Here is a 14494-nt window from a genome sequence, read left to right on the forward strand (position 1 = left end):
CTCCACAGGGGGCATCGGGGCTTCAGCCACCAGCTCTCCTGACACGTCAGTCCTTTATCTGGGTGCCTGTCACTGGGGCCTCATTAGGCGTGGCCAGGCTGGCTCGCACATGGCAGGCGCCAGCGCCCTGGTATCTGTAGGGACAGCCACGCTGACAGTGCCACCCTCCAGGCATGTGCCCTCCTTGGCCAGCTCCTGCCCGCCAAGTCCCCAGCCTGTCCTCTTCCCCACCCTCTGTCCTCCCAGCCTGGCTCTTTGCCGCCTGACACTTCGAAATGCAGGATCAGCTTCAGCTAGGTTTGGCCAGAAAATGTCCATCCATCACAGCTGTGTCTTTAGGAGGAATTTTAAGTTCAAAAACCCTCCTCCGCAAGCTTCCAGCAAGGAGGAAGGTCAGCTCCCCTCTCCTTCCCTCCACTCCCTCCCCAGGGTGATGAGCAAAGGGACACAGATGACTTCAAGCCACCTAAGGGCCCCGGTGAGTCTAGGGCGAGAGACTCGGCCAAGGCCTGAGTTCTGCCTGGCAGAGCGAGTCTGACGCCCTGGCCAGACCGCCTTCCCCACGGCTGCCTGATGAGGCCCTTCCCGAGACCGGGCCAAAGCCACGAAGACATCCAGGGCCCGCTCTGTCATGGAACAACTGACCTGGCCAGGCCTCGGCCAAGCGATGTTTTCCCAGCCCAGCCAGGCCGTTCCGGCAGCTCTGTTGTTCCTGGCTCCCAGGGGCTGGGACTTCTGGGAAAAACGAATCCAAGGCAGCCCCCAAATAAATGAGGGTGCAGCCAAGAGCAGCGCCCCTTCCCTTCACTCGGGGCTTGGGAGACAGCTGGTGGGGGCGTGTCATCGTCTGCAAGACCCAGAATGTGACTTCGATAATAACAAGCACATTATTGCACACATGCTAGGCCCGGCTCTGTGCTGAGCGCTTGGAGCAATGTGGCTATGGTCATGGTCACCTGGCCGTGAGAGGGAAACTGAGGCCCAGAGACACAGTCTCAAAGGTCACACGGCTGCTCAGTGGCACAAGGGGGCCTCCAGCCCAGCCCTGCCTGGCTCCAGAGCTATTTGTTTCTCCATTACATTTTTCACCTGACCTCAGTCGCTCACTTCAGCCAACCCCTGACCTTAGCAACACTAGAACGAAGCGTGCACGGGGGGTTAGGGGAGAGGTGGGGGACAGCTGTGGGGGACCAGCCAGGGACCTGGGCGAGGAGGTGGGCAGAGGGGTGGGGGGCACGCAGAGGAAGGGGAGAAGACACCACATGACCAGGGGCTTGGCGTGATCCGAGCCGTGTTTTCTGTGCAAAAAATCCTGGCGGCTGCAGGAGACAGGGGTGGGAGGAGGGGAAAGCTGGATTTGGGGACCTCTTGGGAGTGTGAGAGAGGGAGCTACACAGAGCAAGGGCAGGACCGGGCGTGGATGGGGGGGACGGGACGGTGGGGGAGCCATTTCTAGGGCAGAAGGGGAAGGCGGCCTGCGGTTTGCTTTCTGGAGACAGAGAGAAGCATCCTCCAGCCAGGCAGGAGAAGCCGAGAAAACGACATGTCCTAGGTCCGCCACGCAGGGCAGGGCCTGGGAGAAGCCAGGTGGGCGCTGGAAAGCCAGGCTGGAGACGTGGGTTTAGAATCACATTCGTCATCCGTCCGTTCCTTCCGTAAATCCGTACTGAAAATCTCCTGTCTCAGGATCTGGACTAGACACTGAGGAAGACAAAGGTGACTTTATAAGGGTCCTCGCACTGCAGGAGTTCGGAGTGTGCCCACCCCGGGGTGGAGAGTGCAGAGTCCTCGCCTCCCCTTCCTCTGAGAAGGGACCCAGGAGGCGCCTGTCGCTCGCCCCACCGCCCCACTGTCCCACCCCCAGCCTCGCCCTTCAGGTCCCAGGGCTTCCTTAGCGCCCCTGACGTTGGCCCCACATCCCTTTTGCTTTGATCAAACCCTTCAAAAAGCCCTCGCCATTGCCCTGGGTGCTGGCTCCCCCGCCCCGGCCCCCCGCGCTGCTTTGCTCTCTGCCCGGGTGCGCCCCAGCCCACGGACCAGGGTCACCTCCACAGCAGGAACTAGCAACCACCCCCCCCCAGCCCTGTGCACTCAAGGTGCTCCCCAAGTAAAAACCTTACTTAGTACGCTGAGTTACCTTATAAAAGATCAAATCATCACAAAACAGTTCCAACTTTTCATTTTTTATTGACATATAATTGTACATATTCCGGAGGTACATGTGATATGTTGATACCTGTATACATGCCAAGTTTTAATTTTTAAAAGAACAAATTAGGCCGGGCGTGGTGGCTCACGCCTGTAATCCTAGCACTCTGGGAGGCTGAGGCGGGCAGATCGCTGGAGGTCAGGAGTTCGAGACCAGCCTGAGAAAGAGTGAGACCCCATCTCTACTAAAAATAGAAAGAAATGATCTGGACAGCTAAATATATATATATATACATATATATATATATATAGAAAAAAATTAGCCGGGCATGGTGGCGCATGCCTGTAGTCCGAGCTACTCAGGAGGCTGAGGCAGAAAGACTGCTTGAGCCCAGGAGTTTGAGGTTGCTGTGAGCTAGGCTGATGCCACGGCACTCTAGCCTGGGCAACAGAGCGAGACTCTGTCTCAAAATAAATAAATAAATAAATAAAAACAAATTAAAGCAACCCAACTTCCCAAAGTCATGAAGAGAGTTCTTTGCAATCAATGCCTCCGTTCTACCTTCTCGCCATCCCACAACAGACTGTGGCCAGCCTGGGCACTACAGACATGAATCTGACACAAAAACCACCCCAAATGGCTCACCACGGGGCCCCAGGAAGGTAAAGAATAAGGCTGATAACATGGGATGGCTGCACTGAGGAAATGGCCAGTTCTACTCAGGTGAGGAATCCAGGAAGTCTTCCCGGAGGAGGCACTGTCTTGAGAGCTGGATGGGGCCAGCCAGGTGGAGGGAGGAGGCCTTTCTGCAGAGCAGAAACAGAGAGGCTGAAGCCATGATGATGTATGGATTAGCTCATTCGGGGGCATCTGACAACCTGTTCATAACATGTGAACCAAGCTGAGCTATTGGGCTGATGAGACGCTGGAGTTTCCAATCACAGCATTATTTCAGATCAGAGGTCCTTCTTGGCAACATTCCCAGGCCGTAAACCATCTGGCATTGGTATTCCATCGACTTCCCAGGTCCCAGCTCTGCCTGGAACACCCTGCCTCCACCATGGCCCCAGAGTCCTGCCCAGCCTCAGGGACCACCTCCCTTCCAAGGTGCCTCTCATTCTGCCTCCCACCCGTCTCCCCCAGAACCTTCCTCTATCACGTTGGGACAACTTCGGCACCTCTGTGGGTGCACCTGTGTTCTGGCTGGTCATTCTGGAGGCTGAAGCGCCTCCTCACCACCGGGAAGAGGCAGTGTGGCTCAGGGGGTGAGCGTGTGGGCTCTGGAATCAGAATGTCTTGTTGGGGAGGGGAGGAGGAGGGAAGAACTGGAAAGCTTCCTGGAGGAGGTGACCAAACTGTGTCTTGAAGGGCAAATAGGAGTTTGCAAGATGAAGGAGAGAAGAGGAAGGGAAACATAAGCAGCGGAAGTAGCACGGGCAAAGGCTGCAGATACGAAAATACTCTGCATATTTGGATAATGGTGAGAGGCTGGGTGGGGTGAAAGTGTGGGCTGTTGCAGGGCTGAGGTTGAAGAGGACGTGGAGTTTCAGGCCCTAGATCGAGCTGGACTGCCCGTATGGTGCCCAAGACGGTGGACACAGCCCCACCAGGGCCGGAAACCACAGGGGCCCCAGCAAATGTCAGCTCTCCAGCCTCCTGGAGGGCACTATGCCTTCAGCTTCGAAAGACAATGGCGTCTGGAAGAGTCCCCTGACCTTCCCCAGCAGGGAGGAGCTTTCTGGCTGGACCCAGCTTAGCCCTATTTCTTCCCAGGGCTCCGAGTCTGCGATCCTATCAGCCCTCATTTTTTTTTTTTCATTCATTCACTCACTGATCATTATCCTCCACCCCTTCCGACACTTCAGACAGGCTGTCCATTTAATTTCATAAAACTAAACAGCACGCCTGGTTTTTTCAGGATGCACTCTGAGCGTGATATGTTCTGCGGAATGTTTTTCAGAGCAGTGAAAAATTTAATTTCTTCTCCCTGCATCAAGATGTGTCAAACATAATTTATGCCTGGACATAATTCATCCCTAAAGATAAATATTGAAACCCAAGAGAGGAGAGACGGCTTGCAGAATTTCCAGGGGCAGGGGGGTAGGAGAAGGGGTCTCTCTCCTGATGCCACCACCGAAGGGGTAAAAAAAAAAAAAAAAATGTGTAAACTAAATGAAAGTAAAGTAGCTAACGCCAGGTCTGGTCCCAGTTTCCTTCTAGAACTGCTGCGGGATTTTTTTATTTTTTTTTTTAGAGGCCTCTTTTGTGTCTGTTGAACTGTTGCTCTGTCTTGCATAAAATCTCTAGCAATAGAAGTCCTCAATTAAAGTCACCTGCTGGTCTTTGTCAGCAGAGCTTGACGCTGTCAAATAATGTGGAGCTCCTTAAGCCAATACAAGTCATTAAGGAGGAGGTGAATTAGAGATCCGACATGGCGGACAGGAGCCATCCATAATCAATTGATATCTTCCTCTGCTGCAGGCGGGGTCCCGGGCAGCCCCGCTCCCCACTCGCCTCTTCCGCAGGGGCCTCCACCCCTGGATCCAATTAGGCTGCGGCTCAGCGGGTCTGAGGTTGCGCTGAAAGGCCATCAGTAGGCGAGCCCATTAATAACTCGCCAGTGCCCTGCGTATTGTAATTGTCAGGCTGCAATTTACAGTAATCCTCCGATGCAAAAGCCTAAATCGCTGCAGCTGATTGGAAATTCATACACCCATTTGAAAGAGAAAAACACAAGATGCATGGGTTAAAAGGCCAGAGCATGCAAGTGTGTGTGTTGAGTGACAGACATTTTAGTACTAGCCTGGGACCATATTTTAAAAGGTCACTGAAAACTCTTGGCTTGGGCCCTCTGACAAACAATGAACGTTCCATATATTTATTTGCCATCTCTTTGTTTTTACAGCAAGCAGAATAAATGAGTTAAATGACGTTGTGCGGGCCTGCATATTGTCAGCACAGGTTATAAGTCATTATTAAACTCCATCAAATCAAACCAAACCCGGTCAAGGCAATGAGACTAAAAGTTATTTGCATTCCTTCTGTCATAAAAAATCATATCCCCTTACTCAAGACTTTCGTTTCTTTATTAAATGCAGCCACAAGAGTATTTCAGGTCTGGCTATATAAGCTCAGGAAAACCTTCCCGGTATAACTCAGTGTAACAGCTTAGACCGATTCCACTAAAAAGTCCCAGTTGAGCGTATCTGGGCACTCAATCAAGACATACATATTACTTTTAAATAAGATTAGCCTTTATATTTTGCTGCTTAAGTTAAAACTTTTCATGTCATTCTCTACTTTTATGTAAACTCCAACATAATTCTGTTTTAGCAAAATACTTCAAACAAATTAAAAACCTCAAGTCGAACGTGTCCTTAACAAAAACTTTCTTAATAGCATTGCAATGTGTTTGCTGACACTAAAACACTTTTAAATAAGATGGATTTTCCCCCCATTTCCCTGCATTTGCAATCACGGCCGTGCACCCTGCGCCTTCGGTTTCAATGACAAAAGCAGTTATCTGTCCTCTGAATGTTATTCGACCAATAACTTACCGGCGACCCACAGCATCTGTTTAAAAAATTGTCTTTCCCTGGCTGTCTCCAATTGGGTCCCACATTAATTGTGAAGTGGAAAGTGATCAGTGAGGAATATGTAAAGGGGGGGTCCGGGGAGGCGTGTATGGGGGAGTGGAGACCGTGGTCCCACAGGACGGCACTCCCATGGCACGTCATGGGACTGTTGGCCACAGCATCCGTCTGACCCTGAAGAGTGGTTGGGAGGAAACTGGGGAGTCAAAGCAAGTGATTGAGCAATGCTTCCATTTCTAATCCAAAAAAGATGTCAGTGCCATTGTTAGGGGTGTGGGGATTTGCAAAGGCAACCGTTGTGAGAGGTGAACTAGAAGCAGTTTCAGTGGCCACTCACTCAGCTCTCTGGTGGAAGAAAACACAATGGAATATCTGCCCCTGGCGCCTGCATCTTCACATCGCCCCGGTGTGTTCCGTGGTGTCTTCAGATGCAGCACAAGTGCCGCCCTGGTAACAGCCCCACCGCTTATCCTTGCATCCGGGTCCTTCCTGCCTGCTCGGGGCACGTAGCACACTGCACCAGAGGCTTCGCAGCTTCCTCCCGATTTCAAACACATCATCTCGTCGCCGCTGATGACATCCCTCCCAGACATCTCCATTTGACGGCCATCAAAAGTAAAGCTCAAAGAGGTTGAGGTCACAGCTGTGGTTTTGCAGGCAGAATTCAAAGATGGCCCAGGGTTCCTGCTCCCCGGTCTACATGCCTTGCATAGAACCCACCTGTTGAGTGTGGGCCGGACCTGGGAGTATGACAGGATGTCACTGCCATGGTAAGGTTACCTTACAAGGCAAAGGTGAATGGATTTTGCAGATGTAATTAAGGTCCCTAATCAGTTGACTTTGAGTTCATTAAAATGGAGATTATCCTAGGTGGGCATGACCTAATCCAGTGAACCCTTTAAAGGGCAATCCAGGCCTTCCCTGAAAAGAGAAATTTGAAGTGGGAGAGAAGCTCTCCCGCTGGCCTTGCAGAAGCAAGCTGCCAGGAGTTCTGCATCTGCAAGGAAATAAATTCCGCCAACAGCAACATGAGCTTGGGAGTATCCTGAGTGCAGAGGAGAACTCAGCCCCAGGGACACCTTGATTGCTGGGAGGCCCTGAGCAGAGGACTCCAGCTAAGCTGTGCCCAGACTCATGACCCGCAGAAAGTGTGACATAATGAAAGTGTTTTGAGCCATTCAATCTGTGGTAATTTCCGACGTAGCAGCAGAAAACAAATGCACATGGCCGGTGATGAACTCAGGGCCTCCTGGCCACCAACCAAGTAGACTTGCCCCAGCGTCCACACTGTGGCCGTGTGTGTACTCCTTCCCAACATTTACAGTCTAGACCTCAAACATAAGCTCACTGGAAATTTGCTTTTATCCTACCATTTTCTTATCGGAAAATATATTCTTATATATATAAAAATCTACTTCTCGATTTGGCTACTGCCCTGAGTATTATCAAAGCGCTTTCTTACAATACCAAAAAGGAGACAACAATACCTTTTCTTTTTCAACAGCCCTGAACGGCGGCATACTCAAAACCAGCATGAAATTTTGTTAAGCCCATAAAAATGAGTACCTTATGAGAAAAGCCATACCTTTAAAAACACCTGACTAAATATTTTATAAATGCAACACACAGCAAATTCCTACAGTAGATTCGCTGGATTTACAACCATCAAACTATATTAAACTTACACTATCAAGATTTATCACCTATTAAATGGAGTCTCGTTTTAGTAATATCTCACATTTGATCCCGAAGGAGCTCGCATACCTTCCGCCCTTCACCAGGGCACTTCACCGTAATTCATAACACGGTGATCAAAACCCTCATTGTAAGGCTGCCACCGCCACAGTGGGGGGTTAGCTCACCTAGCAAGGAAGGGTAGCCAGGTCTGAGACAGAAGGCAGCAGCTGCTTTGCAGAGCCCAGGAATGGTACCAAGATCCAAACCCCCTGGGGAATGAAACCCCACAGAACCCCCGGCGTGGAGTTGGGTGGTCCTAACTGGCTTTTGTTCCAGCGACTTTTCAAGCATTAGCTTTTGGGGACAGCACCCTTTCTCTCAACACTATGTTATACGAAAGGTCAATAAACAGAACAGGTATAATGGGAACAGCACTGGCTGAAAAAGGAAGAGAGAAGAGACCCAGTTCCCACGGCAACCCTCCCTTCTGGCCACCTTGGCATTGGGCAGCATGCCGTTGCAGACCTTGTTTCTACGCCAGTGGTTCCCACATTGGTTATGCATTAGGGTCACCTGGAAAACCTTTTTGTAAAAGTCAGATGTCCAGGTCTCACACCAGAGATTCTGATTTTGTTGGGCTTCACCAGTCTGGTTGAACCCCAGCTGATGTTTGAGGAACTTAAGACTCCGAGAGGGAAAAAGATTGGCTAAAGGAAGTTCAGGTTCAAAACTACAACCTAGAAAAACAGAGCCTGTCCTCAGAATGCTCGCAGCATGTCATCATCCATGTTGAAAGTGTAACTTTGGTTTAAAGTACATGAATTAATTTTAAAGATTTGTAGTGATAGCATATCTTAAATAATTCCTCAAAAATATTAAGGGCTTTCTGATATGGGCAAGTTACATAACTGACATCTTATGAGCTTCTCAGGACCCATCATTTAAAGAATTCAGTCTATTGAAGAGACAGCAAATGTCCATGGCACCATGAACCAACAACTACTACAGTGAGAAACTCTGTTTGGAGAACTCCTACTCATCCCTCAAAACCCTCAGATACCACTCTTCCTGTGAATGCTCCCTTCATCCTCCACTCTTCTCAGAGAGGACACTGGATTGAAATTATATAGTTATACACAATCATCCCCACCATTCTTTGAGCCCTAAATGTGGGGTCAATGATTCACTTTCAGGGATGTCTTCAACAGCCCTACATGTCTTTACTCGTCTGTAGAATGGGAATGACAATTGTACCTACACTTACAGGAAATATAGGGAAGTGCTTAGAACATTGCACACTCAATAAATGTTATCTATCATGATTAAACTTGGCCACACCTGTCCCTTTATTATATCACCCTATCTTATAGCAAGTATCACTCTCCAAGACAATCAGGCTTTCTTAGGATCTGCCTCCCTGCCCCATTCCCACCCCCCCTGGAATGTAAGCTTCCATGCATGTGATAGACGTGTCTGTTGGCTGAATCCCATTGACGCCACAGCGCCCAGAAGGGGCCTGACCACAGCGGATGCCGGACTGATACTCGTGAATGGATGAAGAAATGATGTGCGCAGCAAAGGGCAAGAACATGACCCCGGCTTCTAGGAATGTACAGTCTTGACCAGCCATGATTCAAATCTCCATTACTTCTGCTTTCACAAATTGAATTTTTGAAGCTTATTATTATTTTTTTTTATCCACAGATAATGGACCCTGTGAGCCAGCTCCATTTTATAAATGAGGAGATAGAGGCCATGGGAGGCATATGGCTTGGCTGGGGAGTGGCAGATCCGGGCCACCCTGGGTGCGGCCCACTGGCTCCTTTCAGCGTCCCTGGCACAGGAGGGTTAAAGTCAGACTGTCCTGGGGGCGTGTCTGGGACTCAGAAATTCCAGAAGCCTAGAACGCTCAGCCCAATAGTTGACAGCGCCTCCCCTTTGTCAACAAAACTGGTTTTAGCGAGCTTCAGTTCTGGAAAGCCTAGGTTTTCTATTTATAAACTCAACCTCAAGATGGAATTCTGGCTTTTTGGGAGGACTGATTCAGCCCTTTATTCCAAAATAGGTAAATATAAGTAAAAAGAACTAACCACCAAACAAAACCCAGAGTGGGTCTTATGGCTCTTAAAAAAACTTAAAGCTCAAAAACACTTTCCCATAAAAGCAACTTAAGTCCCACTGTCTACCCACATTTGAGCCTGGGCTCTCAGCGGGAGAAACCCGAGAGTGCAATGTCCCCTGTTGTGTGGACAGCCAGCCGGCTGTCATCTTGCTTGTCGGCACAAACAGGGTGAGCTGGGCCAGCCCACCAGGACCTGGCAGCACAGGCGAGTGCAAAGTTCAAAGCCGTGATCCCAGGGGGCTTTCTGCCTCCTCGTCTAGGTTAGCTTCATCCCCAACACTTAGTAGCTGCTTCATAAACATATTCTGGACTGATGAATATCACTGCGTTTGTTTATAGCCCATCTCCTTCCTAACAGGATCTATGGCAACAACGCAACAGTAACAGCACAGATGCAGTAACAGGTAGGACGAGGAGGAAGGAGGGCAAGGGGAAAATGAGAAACTGCTACCAATAAAAACACTGGGTTTTATTCCCATAAAACAAATATCCATTGACTTCGCTGTAGCCTGTCCTCCACGCAGGATGTAGGTGCCTACAGCGAGGGCAGGAATGTCGTGTGAGTCCCTGCTCCATCCCCAGCGCCTAGAAGAATGCCTACATATAGAAGGTGCTAAACAAATATTTAAGTGAATATTTGAACTGAGTTGCCTAGTAGTCAAAGCAAAAAGGGAAAAGGTCACCTACAAGGTTCGTCGTGTCCATTCAAACCAAATCTGTAGGAAAAGCACAGGCTTTTCTAGACATTTCTCCACTGAGTCCTCCCAATTCTACATGTACCAATTGTGTCAGACTGACCGGGAGACCCACCCTGCACCCGAGACTAGGACACACCAGTATTCACGAGCGGCCCAGGGCTCACTGCACATGGTGAAAACATTTTTAAAAAACCAGGAATTTTCCCACCCCCTATCTGCTGGTAGCCCCCTGTCACCCCCACGTCAGCAGACAGCAGGTGAAGGACAGCTCAGCATGCTGAGCGACGTGCCCCTGGAGTCAAGTGGCCCTTGGGACCCAGAACATGCAGTGGCGATTAAGACACGTCGTTCGCACTCCAGGGTTCCCAGACATGCAGAGAGATGGCGACAATGGGGTGAGATGTGTCAGGGCCTGTGGTGGGGACCAGAGGATAGGCTCAGGCTGTCCCCCGGTGCTGCGTCTGGGGTGGCAGGATTGGATGAGGAAGGGAGGCTGGAGAGGGAAAAGACAGCCGTGGGCAGAGGCGGCAGCACATAGAAAGGTCCCCCTACAAGCGGTAGACCTGGGACTCCTGGGGAGACCGTGCCCGTCATCCTGAGACAGGTGAGGGGCAAGCCCTCTGAGGGAGGGGAACTCACGAAGCATGTTCTCTGGGACTGTCAGGGGTCCATACCTGGACACGGCAAAACTAGTTTTGACATAAAACACACGTTTCAGTAGGAGCGTATGCTGGTACCATAAGATCATGACCGCTAGTCGTTCAGCCAGGACCATAGGCCTAGACTCTCCCAGCATGAATGGGGAACCAAAGTGAGCCCCTGAACAGAAAATCTTAGGGTTCCCTTGCAGTCCACCAACTGCAGGGACAGCCGGTCACCTTCAGATGTGACCATGGCCCAGTGGCTGATGAACCCCGTGGTCAGGCTGGGTTCCCAGGTGCCCTTGGTAGGACACGTCCTAACTGCGTTGCTCAGGACGCCAGCACCACAAGATCCCTGTGGTCTCATTAGTGTGGAAAACGTGGCCCCTCTCAAAGAGTCTCGGTGCACTTTAGCGTAATAAACCACCTAGGTTCTGCAAAGAACCTTCTTTAATTTTGTTTAACCCAGGAATCACCAAACTTAGTTAAACACAGAACCTGTTTTTGTCATATTGCATCTGTTTCCCTCCCTGGACTCCACTCACGTCTTCATCCCAAAGGCAGATTCAGGCGCTGACAGGTCAGTGAGATGGGGGTGGGGGGGGAGAGTCTCACAGGGAAAGGCAACGTTCACAACAAACCAGAAAACGCTCACTCTAAGTAAGAAATTTCCGAGATACGAATAGCATGCCAATAGCACTACTTTATCATCTAATAACTTCTGAATTAGATTCGCAGTTATGCACACACCAACCACCACCACCACCCCATCCCCCAGCCAAGAAAAACTCGGAGGAGGTTGCCAAGATCAGAAAACATCTCGTGTTCACTTTGCAGGGCGAAAATGCCACCACGGGCCACCCTGCTGCTGCAAGGCTGTGTGTCTGAGCACGTGAGCACGTGTGCGCATGCGTGTGTGTAAAGAGCACCCACTCTGGAGTGGAAGCCTCAACATCACCCGCTGAGTGGAAAGATCACCACCTTCGCCAAGTCACCTTGCCAACTGACTGCATGACTAGATAAACCTCTTTCCTTTTTTGTGCTGTTACAGTAACACCTCAACAGGGGTGGCTTTCCTGAGGTAAGGGGGCTCTTCTATTTCTTCAAAAACGAGCTAATGGCAAAATAAGAGGGAAAAAGAACAAAGAAGTTAAAGCAAATGCTTGCTTTTTGTGGGCTTTGGCACAGCACTGTTTAAAATGAGGTAGGTACCAAGGGCTGATCTTCCCAAGACTGGCCTTGTGCACACGGCCCCCGCAAGAGCACTGGGACTGCCCCAGCCGTCCAGGCCCATGTGGGCTGGGTAGCAGAGGGACAGTAGGTTCCAACCCCAGCTCTCCTCTAACGAGGATGATTAGAATCAATCTTTTCCTCCTTTGAAAAACAGGGAAATGAGCGACAAGGGTTACATCTAGAACAAAGAAATAAGGCCCGCAATTGCTACCTGTGTTGGCTAGAGGAGTGGCCATCTGTTTTTCTTCTCAACATGAAGTGTCTACATAACACAGATGCAAACATATTTTAATTCCACCTTTGTTTCAAAAGACCCACATAAACCAGGGAATTCTTGCATGAGAGTTGAAACGCTTTTGTGTTAGGCGGCCATGGGTTCAAGGCACAGTCCTGACTCTTACTGGGATCTCGAGCAAATGACTCCACTTCTCCAGGCCTCACTCTGCTTATCTGTAAAACGAAGACTGTAGTGACCATTAGCATCCGCGTGGTCTTAGTTCAGTGTCAGCACCGCACTGAGCATTTTACACACACTCTCATTTAATCCTAACGACTGTTGGCTCCTCAGAGCACAGACAAGGACATGTGGCTAAGACAGATTAAATAACGTGCCCAAATCCCACAGTGCTGGGGACCAGGAGGTCTGACTCAGGTTCTCAGTCTGAATCTCTACAATCCACTTCCCACCAAAACCCACTTTGATAACTGCATTGAGGAGTGGATGGCATAAAATAGGTAAAACAGTTCGTGCAGCCTTGGTATCTATTACATATTAACAAATCTTAGGATAAGGTCCACAAGCCCTTATCTGAAACCCTTGCCTTGAGGCCAATGTGTTTTGCAATTCAGCATTCTCATGAATTTAGGAAGGTAATTTGGTGCATACAGTGTATGTTACACAGTTCCCTTAGCAGGGTCCACAGCAAGACAGGCAATGAGACATGTTAGTATTTCTGTTGCAAAACCTAGGATTAGACGCACTGAGTGGGCCACGCTATACACAGGCTCAACTCAGTATAGATCAAATAGGTTTTGCTGTCAAATAGTTCTAAAAACGTTTCAGTGCTTTTTGGACATCAGAATTATGAACCCGTGTTAGTGCCTAAGATAAGTGCTGTCTTTCCATACGCAGAAGTATGTGTGAGGATATGAACTACACCTTTGTTTCTAACAAATCATCGGGAACAACACAAATGTCTAACAGGGAGCGGGCTAAATCAACACGGGCACCTCCATACGACGGAATAGTATAACGGGACAAAGAAACGGGTGGCTATACAAGTGCTTACATGAAAGGGGCGGCCTTGCAAAAACTAACAGGAAAATGTCTAATCCAACAGTTTCCTAGTAACAGTTAAAGATCAGTCCTATGAGTTCTCTGGCAGGCACTCCATGGGAGTTCTGTTTTGCACAACTTCTGAGAAGAGCTGAACAGATGGGAAAAGATGTAAATCCTGCTCTTTCAAAATGGGCTTCGAGAATCTGCTTTTTTTACCGTCTGAAAAGTTCCAGAGTGAACGGCAGAGTGTGAGCCTCGGGCCTCAGCGTAGCTCTAGGGCAGAGTCACATCTGCGACGGTCCGTCTCCAAGGAAAGGGGGAACAACTCTCGGACTTTGACATCCTGACGCTGAGAAAAAGGAACGGACTGGATGCAGCAGTACCCTGTCGGTTTGGCTACAGCCGTAGCCCTTCCTCACCCCCTAAATAAAAGGCCTGAGCACCTGGTTCTCTCTGCCAACATTCTCTACCTCCTTCACTTCCGTGTTGGCCCTTTTCTGCCCAAGGAAAAGTCAATAAACTCCTTCTTTCTATCCTAATCTTTGCCTGGAGAAATCTTTCTCGAAACCTGAGTGCACCAGCTTTCACGCCCCAGCAGTATGCACACACACACACACAACACTCACATACATATATGTAAAAACGCATTGAGCTGTATTAAGTGCATATTACTGTTTTACCTCAATTATAAAGAAAAAGGCAGATCTGATAGGAGCATTCTCAAATATGTTAGTTAAAAAAGCAACGTGTAACTGTGGTTAGCATGCTACGGCATAAACGTGGTAGGGACACAGCCATTTGCTTATTTGTGTAAAATGTCCGAAAAAAATACTCAAAGAAACTAAATACTATTAGTTGCCTTTGGGGGAAAATACTGCATAAAGAGGCAGACTTTTCACTGTAGCCCTTTTTATATTCAATACATTTTTAGGTGTTTTTAACCATGTGATTGTTCTTCCTAGTGTAAAAATACTCTTTAAAAAAAGTTTATTACTTGTACTATTGAGACTGAGCTATGTAATTCCCCAAGTCCTCTCTCCCTGATCCAGGGAAGGACAAGGTTGACTCAGTGGCACAAGGGCTGTGGTCTGTTTCAGGGAGA

Source organism: Eulemur rufifrons, chromosome 2 (genome assembly GCF_041146395.1).
Source record: "Eulemur rufifrons isolate Redbay chromosome 2, OSU_ERuf_1, whole genome shotgun sequence".
Taxonomy (NCBI): Eukaryota; Metazoa; Chordata; class Mammalia; order Primates; family Lemuridae; genus Eulemur; species Eulemur rufifrons.